The following is a 22189-nucleotide window of genomic DNA, read 5'->3' on the forward strand; positions in this document are numbered from 1 at the left end:
CAGCGCCGGGCGCCGCCCCGACACCAACACCGGCCCCGGCCCCGCCGGCTGCGCGGAGCTCCGGCAAACTTCGGCCGTAGTTTTACCCCTCCCAACCCACCTCGGCAAACCTGCCCCCGCCCCGAGGCCGCCGAGGTAAACAGCTGGAGCGAAGCCATCGAGAATTTGTTTTGTTCATCGTCGACGCCACCTTCGCTTCTTAAGACAGCAATTTTCATTTCTATTTGGGAAGAAAAAGTCATTGCGAGTAATGCAATTTTGCGGGCTAATGGGACTCGATTTTGCAGACGAGTACTTTGCGTGTGGTGCTGGGGGGATGTCCTTGAAATGACATCTTTTAAAATGCCTGTCCAAAATCCCCTCAGATATTCCAGAAACAAAGGGTTTAATCCCAGAAATGAAGTCCAGGAAATAGCTGTCACTAATTCATTTTTCTTCACATGAAAGATAAATTAATTAAGGCTCAAAGTACCATGGAGTATTTTGGATGCCCCTGCAAGGGAAAAAAAAAAAAGGATTACTTGCCAAACTGTTTCATCTGTGGTTTGTTTTTTTTTTTAATGGAAAATAAGAAAAAATCCAAGCAAAAGTAATTCAAAGATTTTTGCTGGGGAATATATCCTTCATTCACGCACAGCTCCCAAATTCCTGTCCCTGAGCTGAGCACTGGCTCCACAGCAAAGCCTTGGGCTGGTTGCTTCCCACAGTGCTCCTACCCCTCTGGAAGACAAGCACTGATACTCCCAAGCAGCATTTGGGCTGATCTGGCAGGTTTTTATGCACGCACCACTCACAGCGGGAGCGTTGCCTCTTGAGAACTGATTCATCTAAGTAAGGGCGCCAGGATTTGGCCCATAGTAAATTCTCTTTAGAGATGGTGCCAACAAAATCTCCCAGCCATGGGAATAGGACGTTTTTGGCAACTCAGTCCCCCTTGGCTGTCTCTCTCTGATGTTTCCTAGTGGTGACAGGCTAAAGGCAAGATCATTATGGGCTTCCTCACAGCGAACACAGCACAGCTATGTGGCACCCCAGGAGCTGCTGCCTGGTTACAGGTGTAAGGACATTATTTTCTCTTTCTCATGAACAGCCCTAATCTGAAAAGCATCAAAATTTGCACAGTGCATGAAAATGCCAGGATCGAGACGACTCGCTTGGTTAGGAATTGAATCACAACCTCAGGAGAACAAAGCTGAAAGTGCTTCCAAAAGAAGGATTTGTTTCACAGAATAGCTCTGTGGCCTTTGCACTGGAAGTGAGACACCCGGAGCAGACCCACTGTGGTGGGGATTTGTGATGGGTATGGATGGGTGCCTACGTGCAGGCTACCCACACCAGGACATTAAAAATGTGGGATTTGCTCCTTGGCTTTTGAAACTCCTGATAGTAGTGCCAGCCAGGAAAACTGCAGTACTGGAAGAGCCACTCATATTTTCATTCAATACACACCTTTTGTGACTGCCATGTAGAAATTACTCCTCAATGTCGTTCTGCTGTCTCTGCTGGGGGGGTGTTGGATACCCACCCCTTGGCACTGCTGGGGCTGTGGCTGTGTGCTCCCCTCTGCTCTGAGAAGGGCAGCCTGTGGGAAGCGACCTTTCTTCCCTGCCATACCTCCACGCCACAAGCTCACTCAAGGTTTCCATATATCAGGATGAAAGATTAATATGGTTTAAATCTCCTTCTGCTTCAATTAGGCAGGTGACACAATGTTGAGAATGAGATCGCATTCCCATAGGGCAAAGGGTTTCAGCTAGAAGTACAGCATTTTAGAGGATTTTGGTACAGCCAAGACTAATACCTTGTGTCTACGCTTAAATATGGTAGTTTATTATCATTTCAAAATTTGCTGCATGGCTAGGAACCACTTTATGTAAGGATTTAAAGTATGTGCATTTACAATATGTGTGCAGTCAGGGAATTACACAGCCACAGGTTTTTAAACACAAATATATGCAGGCTCCTATTGATATGATAAACTATCAGTAACATGTGCTGCAAAGCTTCTTAAATCCTCATTGACACAACAGACCACTATTGTGTCAATAGTGTGCAGATTAATGGGGTATTGTCAGGCTATTTTAGGCCTTAACTTTCATTTATCCTAAAACTTGTTCTTCATTGTAACTCTTAACCTTTGGATTCTGCCAACACATTTCTTGTCACAAATATACTAATGGAATTAAAAGAAACCTGGCTTTTAAATGTTAATTACCTCTAGAATGATTGATTTGCAAAAGAAACACATCAGCAGAATCTGAAAGTACAGAGGCAGAATAAAATGGACTGAGTGTCAGCCCAAGAGCCCGGGGACCAGCTTTGGCTTCAATGAGACTGTCCCTGTGTCCCAGGTGGCAACAGAGCACTTACCCACCTGGTCTCATGGGTAGGATCTACAGGTGATTCTTACTGTCCAAAGGACTTTTCACCCTCTAAGTGCTTTACACACTTGAGCAACTCTTGTTCATGAATTTGAAAATATAAGCAAAGTGTTAAAAATTTACCTACTGGTAACAGAAGCACCCTTTGTTAGAACAACATACTGGTTTTTTTATTCATTAAAATATGGACAATATTAAACTGGTTTTAAATCAGACATTTCATTCTGTTTGAATTCCTCCACTGGGTTTATAACCAAGGCTGAACTGATTTCAGCAAGTAGGTGTGTTGACTGACATCACCACTTCAGCCTCATGGTGATTTAGTGAAGAACTGCCAGTGCACAGTGCAGGGCAGTTTGCAAGTTTGGGAAACCACCTTCAGATCATGGTAGCTCGGGAAAAGTTAGCTCAAATGGCACATCCCTAGGAAATACCAAGTACTGAGGGAAATGGAATTGACAATTTACCCCTGGCTGAGCCAGAGCTCCATCAGTGACTCAGCATCCAAATGCACGGATACAATGGTTTCTGAATGAAATATCAAACTTATATTTTGAGGACATGTTCATTTAAGCTGTGTCATTTCCAATAAAAACAGCAAATGTCATTTACAGAGGGATGGTCAAATCACAGCAGTGCCAAGAAGTGATGATGTTATAGCCTAAGAGTCATTTTGTTTTAGCTAAATATTTTCTTCCTCCCTTTTTTCTGCCAGTGCATACAGACATCTGCCTACTGCAAGGCATTGCATAGAGGAACTGGGAAGTAATTTAATAAGGATCGATACATAATTCCTGATGAAGTAGACATGCAGTTTTTATATTCACTATCCTTAAATCTAAATTGCAAAGTGTGATGTTACGACTTACCTTTACTGTAATTAAGTTTGATAGTAAAAGAGAATAGAATTTATTTATTATGAGTGAATAAAATTAGTTGGACAATTTAAGGTGCTATTCAATGAGTAATGCTCCCACAGAAAGGGTAAACATTTGTCTGCCTGATAATAGTTGTTCGTATTAACAGCCCAGAAAAGTTGTTTTCATGCAGCTCTGGTTTTATGTGTCTTCCTGTCTTCTCAATATCCGGGGAGCCATTGCACAGGGCAGGGCAGGCATGTATAATATGTGAATAAATGTAGGACAATGTCCAAGGAAAACTGGCTTTTTATCTCTATTGATTGGTGGAGAATTCTCTCCTTTGGACTTTTAAGAACATAAATGAAGAAAATAGGAAGATCAAGCTGTAATGCCTCACAGCTCATGACCAGAACAGGTTAAAGCCACATAAGCTGAAACTGATAACCCATTATGGTGTCAGCCTGCACAATGCAGAATCCCATGTTTCCTATTGCTCACCTCTGTGAGAGGGATGCCAACCATTCCTGGCTTTAGCACCCCATTTCCATGAGCCCTTTCTGTAAGTGTTGCCCTTCTTTAGCTACTCATTCCCCATGGTTTAGATCCTGAGAAGATGGGTCTTTAATCGGCCTTGAGAGCATTTAAATCATATCCCTGTTCAATCACCCTAAACCTTGTTGCCAGGGGGGATATTGGTGAAAATCCCAGTGTTTGGCTGGCAAAGCAATAAAGCTGAGCCAACATTTTCCTTCTTTGAGTCCTGAGCTTGTAGCAGTATCAATGCAAGTCAGAAGTGAGACATTTCAGAACATTGTTGCTCATGATTTACACCAAGTGGCCAAAAATAGCAAATTGCTAATATAACAAGCCTGTGCTGTGTTGATACAGACAAATAATTGTTCATAAGTCAAGTATTATTTAAAGAGGGGTAAGTTTAAGAAAAGATGTAATAAATTTATCCGTGTAAATAGTATCCAAGGTATCACATGAGGATAGTTCTTTATAATGCTTAAAAGAGAGAAGATAATTTTCTCATATTTTCCAAATGATGGGAGACCCCTCTTTTCACCCTTGACAGCTGTCAGAAAATTATAGGAGGTGCTTTTAGGCAATTACCATTTTGTAAAATATAGGGAGGAGAGAAAACAATTCCAGCACTTTTTTACAGCATTTTCTTGGGTGCTGTATTGAGAGTCGTGTTTAAAGCACTTCTGACTGTCAAGAATTCACTTTAACATAGAATCATTTAGGCTAGAAAAGACCTTTAAGATCATTGAGTCCAACCATTAGCAACATCATTGCTCCCTTTTTATTATTTTTCTAATCTTCCTCCTCATTTAGAGGGATGTGCAGAAATCTCAGGCTGTATGCCTGTCACTTGAAGGTGTAGTGATAATTTTTTTGCCAACACCGATGCTGGGCTGTGCACCCCAACTTGGCAACTTTGTTCTGTCTCTGGACACGTAAAGGACCAGCATCTGCATGTGCTTTCATTTGTGTGATTTAGCTTCCTGGCTGGTGGAAGAAATGGGCTCCCACTGTTATTCATGACCACCCACCATAATGTGACATCAATTTGCCTTGAGAAGCCCACAGAACTACCTCTATATTGAATATTTAAGTGATAAATCTAATAGCTGCTCTCAGGCAAAGGTCTGGCTGAAATTCAATGTGTTGGCTCTCCAGTTCCCCCATCTGTGCTCTGGGGAGGCAGGGGAGATGTGCCAGTAATGAATAAAAATAACTGGAAAACAAATAATTTTTTTAAAGCTTTGTCAGCATACTGCATGGGTCAGCCAGCAGGGATCCTGCAGGATCCTGTGCAGATGAACCTGAGAGAGTGGAAAGCCAGAAACTCCTCCTCTGCTGAGGCTGTGGAGAGAACCCCATGTCAGCAAAGACAGAAGAGACACAGACACAATGTTTGCTATGTGTTGTCCTGTGTATTTTAGAACTTGAAATGTGCCTAGAGTGAAATCTGGATGAAATGTGCTTGGAGTGAAATCTGGATGACTGTATGTCAAAGCTAATAAAAGGGATTCAAGCAATAAACATAACTGGGCACAGTCTTGTAAAACTGGTCTTTCCTGCCTGTAAGCTCCCCATCAGGCTTAACTTTGAAAAACCAACTCTTTCAGGCCAGTGGTTCTCGCAAGGATCACTGCAATAGTGAAACATGATTAATTCCTGGTCCTTGCAAAAGAATCATCTTGTAAAATGATCCCAGTGAGGGGCAGCTGTACAGGGCAGAGAGCTGCCAACACCAAAGCCAAGCTGAAGGCATTGCCATGGTGCCCTTTGGGTCCAGGTATGGAGCCGTGGTATTGCTCACTCCCCTCAGCCCTTTAAATGTCTGCAGGAATGATTGAAAGCAAACCAAACTCCGTTTTCTGTACAATTATTAGCTTTTCAGTTTGGTGTATTACAGCACCCATCTCTTGATGGGGAATTAATTCAAAACATCTAAGGTAATATCATCAAAATACTGTAATTAGATTTAATGGCACACTTCCAAGATTAATAGGTGATCTTCCTCATAGCCTACAATTTTAATTTCCAAAATTTCATTTGTCATACTGCTACTCAGTACAGATTCACCATCACAGTGTTTACCTACACTTTTCCTCACTAGTAGTAAAATGTGCTGCCTTTTCCAGGCATAGACAGATGAAAAGATGTATTAGTAACAAATCTGTGTTCATGGCATATAATCACAAGATGACAAGACACTTAATGTTATCTATTTATATATTATGTATAGCAACTTTTGTTACACAAAATCACTCTTCAGTCCCATTTTAGGGGATTACCTAATCCTGTAATTGATTCTGTGTGATGAGTCCCTGTTGTCCTGTGGAGACCCATTGACCTTCAGAACAGGAACAGGCCTGAAAACATTCCATTATTTCACTGTTTTTTTTAATGTGTAAATTACAAGATAATGTAGGATGAGAGCAGATGATTTTACCTGTTTATTTACTTCACTGGGCTCAGAATTCTAAGTGTTTTATGACTTGACCAAGAAGAAGAAGAATTACTCCCTATCAATAAGAATGACCAAAGACATGATTGATGTTTTCTTTAAGGTAAATCAAATATTCCCATAGAAATGTAGCCAATCACACACGTTCTCAAACAGCTCAGAGCTACAGTAAAGCTACTTTCTACTGTAACTGTCACATCTCAAAACTTGCAAAGGGATGAAGCAATTGCTCACTGGTTATAAATACCAGCAGATTAGTTTATCTATAGATCTGTATCATGTTACTCATTCCAGAGTCCATAAAATCCAACATGAATCAGCTTGACTTCGTACACAAACAATCACATCCTACACAAAGGTGAGTCCACAGGTAGCAGCTCATAACATTTTATAGTCATGGAGGTTTTAGTATTACAGAAAACAAGTAATTGGACATGTGTGCATGTGCAGGCAGACACACACAGACACACATAAACCTTGCTCCTTCACTGTCCCACCAAATATAACTCCATGGATTAAGGCCTTAAATAAGTCTCTAAGAATGTAATTTAGTACAGTCTGAATCCCCCTTGGGCAAGCCTGAGGGAGCTCCTTGGGCTGTCACAGCTCAGCAGCTGTCCAGCCTAACACTGACTCAGGAGCCAAAACCCTGCCTCATTTGGGTGACAGTGAAACAGTTGTAAAGGATCAGACAGACATTATCCTTGGATGAGGTAGGGAGGGTGCTTAGAAAATAGTTAATACCAGTAATTACTAAGAATAGAAAGGTAAACAAACTGCTTGCAAATTTGTATCTGAATGAATTCTGAAATAAAGCCTTACCACATGGCATTCCTATCCAGCAAGAGGGTACACTCTTATCCTAGGTTAGAAGAAAGATTATCAAACTCTTTACTTTTACCTCTGTGACACACAGTGAAGTCCATGGCCCACACACATTCAGTAATGACAGGAGCTGCTGCCTTTGGCATATTACTCTGACTTTCCGCTTAGTGTGTGCCCCTTGACATCTCAGTATCTAACTTCAGCCTAGGATATTTTGTTCTTGAGACATAGGTGATTACCTTTCATTAGTCTTTTGACACCTACAGCGTTGTCTAACATTACTGTTTGTTTGAAAAAAATGACTCCTAGCTTTGATGTACCTCAGTGTTCCTTCTTGTGTGCTGGCTGTGGGCTGCAAAATCCTTTCTGTTGAGTAGCTGTGACAGAGCCATCCATGAAACCTTTCCTTTCACACATCCACGAAACCTTTCCTCTCTTCTGTTCTGTGCTTTGCACGTTTGTGCAGAAGAAAAATTTCCACTTATGGAAGGTGAGCACACACACTATTCTCTGTATATATTCTTATACTATTCTCTGTATATTATATATAGTCACTGATCCAGGGACATACCCTACTGCTTTCCTTTGGAGAAGGCAAGATGACACATTTTCACCTTTGAGGTGACAGCAGGTGACAATGAGATAGGTGGCCCATTTCAGCCCCACATTGTCTCACTGATCACAGTATGCCAGCTGCTTGTATGACTGTGCATGTCAGCCCACTAATCTTGAGTGATGCAAAGCTCCACAGAGTCTGGGGAAATACCATTGTCTGTGACAACTCATGCAGGAAACAGTCATGCAAAGGAGCTGTCAAGGGAGGAGGTTTGGTCTAGGAGAGGGGGGTGCGTGGGGTCAAAAGTGTAGAAAGCACTTTGGATCCAAGGCTATATAAATTAGCCATGGCACCTATTCTATCCTACAAAATCTCCTATTTGCATCACATACTGGAAGAATTAACATTGCAAAACCACACAACAAAGCAACAGCCAGTAATAATCAAGTTATAACTAAATACTCTGGATGGTGCTTGACTTGGAAAAACAGGCTCAGGTAGGAATGCCAACACTATTATCTGACGTAGCTGGAAAAAAGAGTAAGCTGTGACATCTCCATTCTTGGCAAATCACAGAGACTGCTGCAGGCACTCTGTTCCCTCTGCTGCTTGGAGTGATGCAGTTGTAGCTGCTGTCGCTGTTAGCTACAGATCTCCTCTCTTCTGTGTCTTTGTGGGGAAGAGGAGGGCATGAAAAGTGGTTCACTACTTGGGAAGCAATGGAAGAAACAGTATTCGTGGTTCCAGTCAAAGTTTTCCAGCTCCTTTTATAGATTTGACTTTTTTTTTTTAATTAGTTGCATAACAGGGTGCCAGGATTTAGCAGCCATGTTACAGCAAATAAATAATTTTATAATAAAGCCTCTACTGTCCAATGGCCAAAGATAACTACAGGTTATTCTCAGCTTTCTTATCAAAAGATGTTTCAGATGTGGATATTTTATCTGAGTACTTCAGATGCTGCCTGAACAGCTTCCCACATTTAGAAGAATCTCAGTGATTGCTTATTTTGTGAATACGTACTTTGCACGCTGGCAGAGAATGCCTAGCTGGTAATTTCTCTCCCTGCCATTATTACCCATGTATGTGCACCAGGCCAAGAGCTCAGCACCAAACCAGAGAGGGATGGAAAGGTCTCCCCTTGAGGTGTAGCCAGACCATGCAGAAACACTCTCCATATGTGAGACCAGCTGCATGAGGCACAGGCTTAGCAGGCTCCCTGCCACCTGGCCAGCCCCTGCTCTGCCCCAGGCCAGGCACTGCTCTGCCCCAGGCCAGGCACTGCCAGGGCAGGAAGGGAGTGGAGAGCGGGGGGAGACAGTAAAGGGGAGAAAGCAGGCTGTCCACTGCTGACTGGGGATTTGGAGAGCAGATCAGGGCCATGGCCAGCCTTGGACTCCCATCACATCACACTGCCAGGACTTAGGCTCAGATAAGTTTTGGACATGTCAGAAGAGGCCATATAACTTCTTACTACAGACCCAAGCAAGGAGCTCTGTGCAAGGTGAATCATCTATCAGTCCTGCCCATCAGTAATGTCATGGCCCTGATGTCAGGCTGACAATTTAGATTCCAAATCCTTCCTAGAAGGATCAGGATAGCACATGTGCATGTGTTCCTGGGGTTGCTGGCCATCTGGGCTGCTCTTAAAGCCATGTGGTTTTACACCCTGCCCACGTTTCAGGCGTCCTGTATCCAGAATGGCACTCGGGAGAGCTGCATGTGTTAACTTGCTCTCTGATCTACACCCCTTCATGAACTTTTGACAGTGACTAAGTCTGTGTTTTCCCTAGGATCTTCAAAAACCTTTCAAACAGACCTGATGACAGAAAGCCTCTTGATTTTTTGTTGGGACTGAGTGAAGATCCCTCTGTTCTCTCAGATGCCAAAAGAAAAAAAAAATGAACTGTACTTTTCAAATGTCATCCTGGGGAGCCAACCCTCAAACTCTTCCTCACATATAAAATGTCCTGGCAGGATTACCATATAATATCCATTGCAGCAGTGGAAAATATCAAAGGATCATGGCTGAAAATTAAACAAAGCAGCACCCTTTCTTGTCTCAAAAGCAATACTTTCCTCTTCCTCTTTTTCCCTTCTCACCTGCAATTGCCATGCAGTTTGATAAAGTGGGATTAGGTATCCACAATAAACACTCCCATGTGAGGCCAGCAAGAGCAAATGGAAGCAATCGCTTTACTTTTCAGCCCAAACCTTCTGTTACTGTAGCAAATGAGATTTTTCTTTTTTGCAGCTGACTAGCAGAAACTGATTTAGGCCCTTTGCACTTGCTGCCAACAAGTGTTCCCACTCCAAAAATAGCCTGCTGAAGAAAGAAGTGTCAGTTGCTGTCTTCAACAGGCTGCTTTCTAAACCCATTGTTAGAAGACACCTACTTCAGATGAAACCTGGCATGTCACCATGCTGTGGGCAAAGTGCCATTCCAGCAGATGGGCAGGGGTAGGCAGTGCCAGCAATCCAGTCTGGATATCAACCTTGAGTAACAAGGTTGTATTCCCATCTGAGGATGTCAAAGCCTGGAGCTGTGCTCTACCTTAACCTGTGTCCTTACACACCTTGCTGCTCACACACATCTATGCAGTATTTGAAAGGTTTCTGTTTGAATTGCAGCCCATCCTGCTCTGTTCCACTGGCACCAGGTTTAAGTTTGGGCCGGGTGAGCCTGGCCTGCCATGCTCTGCAATGAAGGTGTGGGCAGGATCACATAAGCAGTGCTTGGCTTTCAGTGCCTTTCTCCTCACTGTGGCATTTAGTAGCAAATATGTGGGAGAACACCTCAGGGTGCTGTAGTCAAGGCAAAAACTTCCAGAAAGACCTCAACAGCTATGGAACAGTGAAAAACCACAATGTAGGTACCTCTGAGTGGAGCTGCAGGAGTCCAGCAGAGGTTAATCACAGTGCTCCAGTCTCCCTCCATTTAGAGTAAACAGGTGCCCACGTGCCAGGTGTGGAGAGCAGTCCTGCAGCGTCACTCTGTCCCAGCCTCAGAAATCCCCACACTCTCAAGTGCCTCACAAGAGCATCTGGCCTCGATGAACTGGGATTCATATGCCACAGCCTCGTGAGACTGATATGACAATGAAGTCTCTACCTTTCAATGTGCCTTGTACAAAAAAAAGCCTCTTCTCTCTAGTGAAATGCCAGCCTGTGTGGGGAGACTTTATCTAGGTTCTTCTGTGGTACCTGTTTGTGTTATATGTCTCACAGAGTCTCAAATTAAAGCATGTAAGCTCTATCTGCATCTTTTCAAAATCTTGTCTTATATGTCCCATGAAACTATTAGTTTAGCTATCACTAAGTATTAAAATTTAAAAGGGTCACTAAATGCATACTGCTAGAAGGGAACAACATTAGTTACACGTTACCAGAACAAAACTAAATTAAGAAACAGCTCATTTCCTTTGTACCATCAATATTTTACTCAGCCATAGCCTGGATGCTTGTAGTCACAAAAAGGAATTAATCATTCATGTGCTAATGTACATCCATTTTTTAAAAATCATCACTTAAGTAATCATTTTTGTGCGTGCTCAGATGTGTGATGCCTGCTTATGAAAGTGCAGGAAAAATCAATACAAATTAAATAAAATTTAAAAGGTGGATATCAGTGAAACAGATGCAAAAGAGTCCTCCATGCAGTAAAATTCTAATCAAATTGCTGTAAAATTCTGTTAGTGAGTCATAATTTGAAAAAGATACCAGTCTAATGCTAAACTTATTTATATGCTGTGCTACCCTCTTTATTTTGGTGCAAGCATACACAATGCAGTTCATCGCAGATTTTGTCTTAAAACATGCATAAAACTGAAACAACAAAATCTTTACTGCCATCTAATTGGGTACTGCCATTTCCCAGAAGTTTATTTACCGAGAACCACAGCGATTGTATCCTAACATCATCTGTTTCTGCACATCTGGGAGGTTCCCAAAGCCCTCCCCAAAGGGAGGTGCAGGAAGTCTTGTGGAAAGGCTCCCACCCAGGGCAGGGCAGCGCAGGGATCCCTGCCTGGTGTCCCCTGTCACACGCCAGGTGTGGGAAATGAGGCACTGAATGGCTCAGCAAAACCAAACTTCTCCTCTCCTGCAAAGTGTCACACAGCCTGCAACATCTACCCAGCACACATCACAATAATCAAGGTTTCATTTCCCCAGCTCCCTGGAAAGGACTAACTGTATCTCCTGGGCTGGATTTGCTGCTGCCTTGGGCTTGTCATTTACACCCATGGAAAGTGCTCCAAATCAAGAGGCCTGCTTTGCTCAGATATAAATTACAGCCACTTTACTCAGCCAGAAATGTCTGTCTAAGGTGAAAAGTAGCAAAGAACAGCAGTTAGTGCTGGCTGCACTAAAAAGAGTTAAGATGGTCCTAGCAGATTGGAGCCCACGGTCCCATGGAAATTAAACCAACTTTTGCTAAAGGTGTGATTGCTTCTTTTGGACTACCTACATCAGTGAAAGAATATGGAAAAGCTGTTAGATCCCTGCAAGAACACTGAATTTCACAGAAGAGCAGCACAATACTTAAAGTAGAATTTGGGGTAGCAGTACTGTAGGTTTTTTCCTCCATTGCTTCAGTAATTTTACAGTGATGTATTTTGATGAATATATTTTAAAGAAGAATACAATTACAATTAGAATACAATTCAAAGAATCTCTGTGTTTATGACAACTTCCAAGGCCAAGTTGTCTATTAATATATGGTATGGCTTCTTGTGAACGACTAGAGATGAGCTGAAACAATGCTCAGGAAAAAGTAAGAGAATGTGCACCTTGACTCCAAGATTTGTGCTCCTTTTTCAGCTACGACTTGACATTCTGACTGTGAAATGGAGAAAATGATCCAGCAGGCAATACTTGTATTTTGCAGAAACTTCTGAGAAACTAAGTAGCGGGCTCCCACTCATCTCTTCACCAAAAGCCATGCTTTTGGGTATTTAATTTTGAATAAAGGACTTTCTCTTCTTTTCTTTTTCTCTTTCCTCTCTTACTAGTCCAAACCTTTTCCAGATGAAACTTTTGTGATAACCACAGTGGCCCTCTGAACTATTTCTCCCTCACCAAGACATCATACTTGCAGCCATCTCATCTGCAAATGATGAGTACATGGCAGAAAAAGAGCACAGCAGTATGATAAGCTTACTCATAGTGGAAAACAGGAGCAGCATGAGCTGACCATGATTTGGAGATGTACCATGAATGGCTGTATTTTACACTGCAAGGAACTGAGAATTTATCTTTTCTTTTGGAGAGGTACCTGGTGAAGCTGGGTTTGGCCACAGCTGAGGAACTCCCTGAGAAGCCAGCAGGAGCTCAGTACACACTGCTCAGGCAGCAAACCAAGCACACAGTGTACATCCCTTGGCAGTGCAAAGCAACCTGGTGCTACAGTCCAGGACACAGCTAGGAGTCCACAACCTTGGAAAATTGGATTGGTTCTGCTCATTTTATTTCAACGCAATTAAGGGACAATGCATCCTGAGCAGCGTACAAGGCAAAAAAGAGTTGCCAGTTGAAGCATCCACCAGGTCTGAAAGCCACTGCCAGTCAAACATGCAGGACAAGAACTTTTGCAATTACACAAACAGTTAAATAAATATGGATTTTAAATTTGTCATTTTTTATCAAATTCAGCTGTTGACAAGACCTTAGCCAGAGGGAGGAAGGGAGTGAGAGGGCAATGAGCTTCTCAACCTTAAGGTGTGCCACCTGGATGGGAGGAGGAAGGGCCCTTTCCTAAAGGACATCCATTGGGTTATACTGGAGGTGACACAGATTCTTTGCATGAGCTGTCTGCATGGTGCTACCTGACTGCTTGAGACTGAAGTTGCTGATAAGAATGTAAAGTTTGACCTATTTTTTCTGGGTGTCTAATGGACTGAGTTTTTTTCCCAGTTCAGAAGTTGCAGGTGGGCTGGGGATCATTTGAGAGATTCAGCTGTGGACCTCCACCACGCCCTGTGCAGATGAGAGTCCCTGCAGAGAAACCAGTGGCAGTTTGCACAGGTGTAGAGAATTGCCCCAAATCTATGTGTGTGCTTCCACTATCTCACAACACATACACATGTGCCTTCTTTTGCCTTTGCTTAAATTTAGTAAAGTGTCCTGAAATGCACTTAATATGATTTGAAAGATAAAAATGCCTCTGTCCTACTTGTGCCAGTTTATTGCTAATGTGGGCAGGTGATTCATCAATGGATGAAATGAGATTTTCAAGTTGTTTTAAAATGATGAGGTAGTTTTCAGAGTTCATGCAGTTTGTTACTAGATACATGATTTATTAATATATTTGTCAAATAATGTATTTGACAAGTTTTAAAAAACATTTCTGGATAATTGCTTTTATAACTCATCAATCTTAAAAGGGGAGTAGCAAGATAAGATTGTATTTTACAATCCGTATTTTTCTAGTCTCTCCCTTATCATAGCCCAGTGCAAGGGATGGAAATGTAAACACTGGATACATGATTCCCTGAGATTTTTCTTTGGTTTACTGTTGATTTTCTTTGTTCAGATAGACTCAACCTTGCAAGTTAAACTAGCCAAGGAGATTGGCCAGTTTCAAACTTCAAACTTGTAACTGTGATTGCTTTCAGCACCATGGGATCTGTTAACAGCACTTGGAATACTTTGGTTTGATCTCACTCTAAACCAAATCTAAATGTCCATCTATTCCTTTACTGGGTCCTATTCAGAAATATAATTTTCAGGATTACATTTGCCTATTAAAGACTTGATTGAAAGATGGATTCAGGGCTCAGACACATGCTCTCTTAACAAAGCAGATGCAGCTTTCCTCAAGCTGTTTGTTACCACCTGCTTGTCAGACACTGTGTCCCACCAAGGGGTGGATGGAGCAGGGTGTGTGAGCCCTTGGGAGCTGCTTCAGGGTGATGTCCTGTGGCTTAGCTGAATTCCCTGGATGCTCCCTTCCATCTGCAGGTGGCTGAGCCATGAACATGCACTCAAGGACCACTGACACAGACTGAGCAGTTTTCATGACTGAGACCACAGCATCTGTGATGAGATGAGCCAGAAGACTTCCCAAAGTGTGCTGGGCAGCCCTGAGGTTCTGCTGGGGCAGAGGAGTCTGCCAGAACCAGGGCAGACCCAGGTGCTCAGGCTGAGCACACACATTCCCTCCCACGTGCTGATGCTCATTTCCAGGCCCAGCTGCCTTTTACTGCCCCTCTGCCAAGCAATTGCTCCCCATAACTGCTGGCAGAACACAGCACGTGTCTCTTCCCTGTGCTCTCTGGGCAAAATCAGGCAGGCAGCTTAACCACCTGCTAAACTATTTAAACCTCATGTAGTTTCAGAGCCATAACAGCCTAGCAGAAAAACAGGGATGGCCTTGGAGCCCATTCTGCTGAATAAATGTGGGGGAATTTCTGACACTTGATTGGTAGCTGGGAAAAGTGAAGCAGTGATGCCTTAACCACAGGAAGGGTTTGTAAACTGATATTGTGGGTTCACAACCACTTTTCTGAGACTACTGGGCAAGGGGGGGGAAGAGAGAGATGGGTTACACTCAGATGTAAATCTCTGCAAGATCAGCATGTACACACCCTTCACAAACCTGCTCATGCAGCTTGTGTATAAGCCTACAAGGAGTTGCTGATTCAAGGTTTTCTTAATAACAAAACCATATTTTTTGGAATTTAAGTTTTGGAACATGCTGCAGCCTTCTAAACTCTCTTTTATTAAAAAATAAACTAGAACAACATCGAAAGCATAGCACCAGCCAGTGCTGAGAAGGCAGACTATTATATTGAGAGCAAGAGCATATACATTGAATAAAGTTCATTTCTGAGATGTGCCATACTCAGACCTAGCCCTGCAAACACACTCCCACCAGGTTTACTGGCATGGGACAAAGATCCTGCCTGATCCAGCCCTTACAGATAAGGTCCTTCCATCTGCAAGAGATGTTTTCCTACCACTCATTCTTAGTATTTCTCAGTATTGTTCAGCAGTCAGTTTGATTTGTGACAGTATGTTTTTATGCTTTTATATACATTTTAAAGTTATCTTTGTCTTTAGCTGTAGTATTGTCATTCAAACAGCTCAAAAACACCAGCTACAGCAGGAAGGGTGAGCAGAGGCACTTCAGGAACTAATGAGAGTGGGGAGATCTGCATAGTCAGAGCAGGAGCAGCACACACAAACTGAGCCACCACCACCAATGGGCGAGCTGATTGCTGTTTATTTGATGGGAGGGAAATGAGTTCTAACTGGCTAAGACACTTTTGTTATCATGAAATGCATATTTGGCTACAGCAAATGGCTTCAAATCAGAAAAGTGACATTTTTGTGCTGGCTGTTTATAAACAGGATGTAGTTAGTGTAAGGCACCCACAGCTGCAGTAACTGCAGATTTTCAAGGCCAGACTGTAATGTATCATACTTTATCATTATTTTTTTCATATTTGCTATACTCAAGGCTCTGCAGTTTTATAGGAAGCCAAGAAAATAACTTGTCTGGTTGGTTGGCACTTAATATTGTATGGCAGTTCATTGTTTTCAAGAGAGTTTGTATTTTCACCTGAAACTTTAATCACAGCATCACAGACCCAGCCCTGTTTTTGATAGTCAATGTCAGTGTCATGAGCTTTAGTAAGTTCACAACTGAACTCAACAAAACTGAAAACATTAAGAGTGAGTTCAGTATTAAAAGTGCATTTAGCTGAGATGAGAGTCAGAAATTCAAACCTGCTGCTGACTGCCTGAGCCCAGTGGGGTGGCAGGTGGGAATGGGCAAGGAGAGGGGTAGCAATAATGCAATGGGGCAGCAGCACAGGTACAGCTTGCTGGAAAGTCAGATGCAGCTTCAATCCAGGTATTCCTAACACTCGTGGTAAAGTTGGTGGGAGTGGTTTGAGGAAAACGTCTTTTTTTATCCCTTGCATAAGTGTGTAACAGTAATTCTTGTTTCCTACAAGAAAAACATTGTGGAGACTAGTGGCTTTCTACAGGAAAAAAACCCCAAAGATGTGGGACTACAGTACTGAGATCTGCAAGCAGTTGCTAGAAGTTGTTTTCCAAATTGGTATACACAGAGTTTGCTTTTGACTCCAGTAATAACTAAAGCAACTTATCTCCTGCCAGAAAAACACATTTCTTTCCAACAGAAAACTGCAATGAGTGTGCTGTGGTCTTCATCATTCTCCAACTTCCCCTCTGTGGACAACATTGAAAAGGCCAGCTTTTCTCAGTTGTTTTGGTTCCTTTTTCTTCCCTGTATCTGTCACTGACACTACTAACAAGTTTTGAAACAGAAGGACAATTTGTTACTTTAGAATTAGCGCCATGACTGCTCTTTGTATGGAAATAAGGTTATTCTGCTCTAATGAAATTGCTGAGCTGAATGCTCAGTTTGAAGTTCATGACCCATTGAAATTATGATTTATGGAACTTTCTTGCAAATTACCTGTGTTAACATCATATGTAATGTATTTCTATCACTAGACCTTTGGAAAGAGTTTTCTTTTGCAAGATTCTTCTTGTTTGTTGGGAATACTTTAGTTCCCTCAATACTGTCCCATAGGAGGGTTTAAAATTCTACAGTGTACTAGAAACCTCTGTAGTTTCTGCTTTCAGATAAAAGCTTGGCAGTGTCCATATTCAGTACACTTGTATGGATGCTACAGTGGAAAGCCTTTTTTCTGAGATTTACACTTGGTCTCAGCTTTGGAAAGACAGGTCATGTCACACCAAGGTGTGACACAGAAAGAGGTAAGAAAAAAAACCTGCAAGAGTTACCACAACAATTCTCCTTGTCTTCTAGTCTGTGCCAAATGTTAAAAACCTGTTACATGAGAAGACAAGGAAAATCAATGTGGGATCAAAGAATTAGGGGGGAGATCATGGTGAATCAAGAAGCATTTTGTTTTGGAGGATTATAATATGAAAGGCCAAAATAAATATGTGGATGAAAATGCTGGGGAATGAGAACAGTGTGGTGTGGAATTCCCTCTTTGTCATTTTCACAGAATTTCATTCATTGAAAGCGCTCAATATATGGCAAATATTTGAGAGACCAGTGCCAGAGCAGTATTTTGTATATTCTGTAGATGGAAGTGTACTGGGAATCTGGTCAGCAGTGTAATTGTTTATATTCATTATAAACAATCTGTGTTATTTGGCAACAAAACCTGCTTTTCTGAGTTGACTCTCACTGCTGCTGAGATAGTTCTATCAGCTGGTTGTAATTTTACTTTGGGGGCATGCAAAATACATTGTATTTCTTCCAAATTATCTGTGGGAAAAACATGAACAATACACCGAAGGCCCCTCAGTCTTGTGGGACCTCTCTTGGCCCTTTTTCAACAGTCTTTAAGGGCCATAAGAGGATGCAGAATAGGTTTAGTTTGCTTGTGACTTGTACCACTGTTACATACATCTGCATCTTCTTCCCTGGCTTTAATACCAAATGCTCTCATCTTGAACAATAACAGCAGATAAAATAATGAAGAAAATTGCTGCTGAAGGTAGAATGGGACATGGAATAGGGTGAAAAGATCTTACTGTGAAAAGGTAATGCCCTACTTGGCTTAAAAGATGAAACAAATACTATAGAAGCCATTTTCTGAGCTTTCCACACAAGGCTGAGCTCCTCACAGATGTGTAAATGTGGTTTCTGCAAGATGGGACCTTGTGTTTGTCCAAGCTACCCGGCACCTGAAGGACCTCCTTGTACCTCATATAAATATGTACTTGTGCTCCTACCTAGAGCAAGGGGAGCATAAAAGGTTTTCTATCCGGTATTTGGGAGGGAGATTCCCAATTATTCTCTACTATGAGGAGAAACTACATCTTCTGTCAGTTTTAGAAGAGTAGAGAGAAGACCTGACAATGAGTTACCCAGTAAGTTCATGGTTAGGATCTTTCATCTCATGGTCTCAAATCTGCTCAGGATGGGTCAAAACAAAAACTCAAACCATGAACGTTTACATCCCACATGTTCTAACTACTAAGAACTGGTCACTTGAAAGGAGATTTCGCTGTCACTCTTGAGCTGTTCCAATTTGTAGGAATAATTAAATATTATCCAATTTAATGAGAGATGGATTCTACAATCCAGCAAGTTTGAGCATTCACCTTTGGCGTCGATGATGCAGGTTTGAGTCTCTGCTCCAGTGACTCATCAGAGTGAACAGGCACAGCTGAATTGCTGGATGGGGATTGCTTTTGTTTGGTTGACATTTTTCTATGAAAAAAAGAAACCCTAAACCAAACTGTTTGTTGGAAGAGGGCAGATGAGCTCTGAATGAGCCCCACCACATCCCCACTGCATCTTTGGCCACAGACCTGATCATACTCATGCACAAATATTATGAGAGCACGTCCCAGGCACGTGTTATCAAAGAGCATTTCAGCAGCAGGAGCAGCTTTAGCTGTTCTCCCGTGCTGGCAGCCTCCACTGTGGGGGAATGTGTTTGTGCTCACACCTGTGCCTGCAGATCACAACTGCTCACCAACATGAAAGAATTTTTCCACGTACATTAGGTGCTTTAAAGAAATTCCTACAATCTTCTGTTTTCCAGTCTTTCTCCCCTTGTCTATTTTTGCTAAGCCTGTGCTTGTCATGCCTGCAGGCTTCAAACTCAGGAAGACTTTTATTCTGAAAGCAGCTGTTTCTACTACAGGAGTGCCTTCACTTTGGCTGTGATCTTCCTCCAGGAAGGTGAGGCTCTGCTCTCAGCTTACACCCAGGCTATCCCAGCTCCACTGAGTTGACCCAAGGACAGAATTTAGCTCTGTGAGCTAGAGGCTGATTTTTTGCTCTCTTTTAGCAAGTCTGACTCTCTTGTCATCCCTCCTGCTTTTGGAACGTGCAGCAGGAGCTTCTCTAAATTTTAATCGGGCAATTTCATTTGTTCAGTACTTGAAGAGCAGGATTTATTTACCGAGGATTTAAATTTCTCCAAAGAAGAGAGAAACTAAATAGCGCTGCTCTTTAAGCATGTCTCCACATTTAGAAAGCATTGGATTACACTTTCCATTTGAAGCTTTTCTTCTTAAAAAATAATTCAGCCACCCCTCCTGAGACCTTCCTGGCACTGCCCCCCTGTAACCCAATCCTCCCCCATCAGGGAGCACAGCCCGCTGCCCGCCAGGTGTGCAGGCAAGTTTGTCACATGAAAGACTTGAGGCATAACTGCTGGCAACATGAGCTCTGAAAAGGGATTCAAAGAGGGCTTTATATACACTTAAGTGTAAGAGATGTGCTATTTTGCTAATGGAATTCAGTACCTATATTTTACTGTAAATGCACCTTTTTCTCTATAAGCTATGAATAAGAAATTAATTTTATTGACTTTATGGATGGCTTTGAGTTGTAGATAGATCTCCTCCCACACGCATCCTTTTGACATCTTTCCTTTACCTGACAGCTATCAGAACTAGTAGGAGAAAACCACCATTTCTATTTGAATGAATTCTCTTGTTATTATAGTGTCAGGCACTCAGCATTGTCTGACCCTGCAATCTAGAGGCCCAGAGTGTCTCCAGTCCTGGGGAATACTTCTGAAAAATAGTGATAACTAAGATAATAATAATTCTCAGCACTCCTGTAAAGCTTTTAATCCACTGATCTCAACCAGATACTGGCATTTACTACTAGGGGAAAGTTAAATTTGTGGCGTGAGGGATCCTATCATTTGAAGGAGGAAGCCTGCAGAACAACATGCGCTGGGCTGTTAGAAAGGACAATGGTCAATTGTTTTGGGTAACATGCTGATCTCACTGCACTTAATGGCAAAATTACTTCAGTGGAGCCATAAACACAAAAAAGCTTTGGCAAAAATATTGTCACAGTCTCTGTATTCAAAATATGCCTTTTGTAACAAAGCACTGCACACTGTAATGCAGATGTTTGCTATTTGATGCTTATTTTGTATGTCAGACTAATTATTTTTGACTATTTGGCTTGTCTAATTTCTTTCAAATTTGAATATGCAGAGATACAACTTTGTAAAGAAAGTGAAATATTGTAGAAGTACTTTGCAAATATTGACATTATGTCAAATTGATATACTTGTACATCAGATTTTTTGTTTACATTTTTAAGAAATTCAAGAAATGTCACTTTTTTGGCACCAGCATTCATGGCAAATAGCCTTCAAAGTGTCATTGTTGAGATTGTGATGAAGAAAAAATTTACATTTGCATGTGCACACACTGGTATTTGCTCTAGAGAAGTAGGCAAACACATCCAAGTAGGAGTGAGACAGCTAATCATGTACCTTTCTGACAAACTAGCTAATCAATGCTATATGACTAGCATGTACCTTATAGCCTCACCAAAAAATTACAATCAATCCAAACAGCTAAGAATTGGAGGAAAAAAAATCATCTTTTTTAAAAAAATAAGTTTGCATAGCAAACACTTCTTAAGCAGCTGTGATTTATTTATGGATTTTCTACAAACAGAAAGAAAAACTAGATTTCCTTGATAAATGACTTATTGTTAATTATTCACTGAGTCCCATTCTCCCATTTACTTAAATGAACTGTAACATAGTGAATCTTAACACCCAATATAATGAAAGTAAATTTTCACCCTTAATGCAGTGTGAATGGCACAATTGCTTTATTCTTTTATTCACAAAGTGTCAGTCATTCATTTCAGCTCTGCATCATTCAGTAGAACTAAGATGTGCAGTGAATGTGATTCCAGTCATGTCATCCTGTTAGTGCAAAGTGATTCTCAATAGCACTTGACAGCACACTGCTGGATTGGCTCAGTGCATTAAAACAAACCAAATTATTCTGGTTTTATGTACATATCGCTACTTGTTGACATGCCAGTAAATTGTTTTAATAGCCTCTACTTATGAAGGTGTATATCTTTGTAGTTAAATTCCAATACATTGTAAAGTATACTTTTCATAGAAAATATTACTCTCTCAAGGAAAACTGTAAGCACAAAGTTTAGACACAAAGAATGCAGTGATGGTAACTGCTTTATGTGCTCTTTGAGCAGCCATCACGAGCTAAACGTGTGTGACAGAATCGGGAGTGAGTGGCTTGAGACAGCTTTAGAGCAAGGGGAGTGTAACATGCTGCCAGTTACAGCCCAATTAAAGGGTCTTCTGCTAAGCTTTTTTCTGGCCAGAACTGCAGCCTTGATGAAAACCAAACCAATACGTTTTTTTTACACAATCTGCAAAAATAATTTCCTTTAAGCATCTTCAGATCAGATTTATATCTTATGTCAAACAAAGGAGATGATGAATACATGCCTCAGTTAATACCACCTTCAAGTGAAAGGTGGGCACTGGCCTAGTAAAGATATAAATAAATCCACAGTGATGAATACTGACACTCTTTACTCCTTTTTTCCTGCCTCTGCTTTCAGCTCCAGGCTGCCATGCCAAGTCAGACGTACAGAAAATATTATGTGTCCCGTTTAGGAAGATTGACCAGTTTCCCCTGCTTCGTGGTGGTCGTTAAGCAGGAAATAATTCATCTCACTAACCTCTATGGACTTCAGTGCACAGATGACTTGCTGATGTTTTTAATTGGTTCAACAGTATGAGTTTGATGTGGTTTGCTACACTTG

At 41.7% G+C, this 22189-nt stretch overlaps 1 protein-coding gene across 9 annotated transcripts in view; it reads right to left on the reverse strand.

Annotated features, from left to right (window-relative positions):
• Positions 1 to 22189, reverse strand: part of SEMA6D (semaphorin 6D) — a 129640-nt gene that overhangs the window by 31488 nt on the left and 75963 nt on the right. The window lies entirely within an intron of this gene.

Source organism: Geospiza fortis, unplaced genomic scaffold (assembly GCF_000277835.1).
Source record: "Geospiza fortis unplaced genomic scaffold, GeoFor_1.0 scaffold171, whole genome shotgun sequence".
Classification (NCBI taxonomy): Eukaryota; Metazoa; Chordata; class Aves; order Passeriformes; family Thraupidae; genus Geospiza; species Geospiza fortis.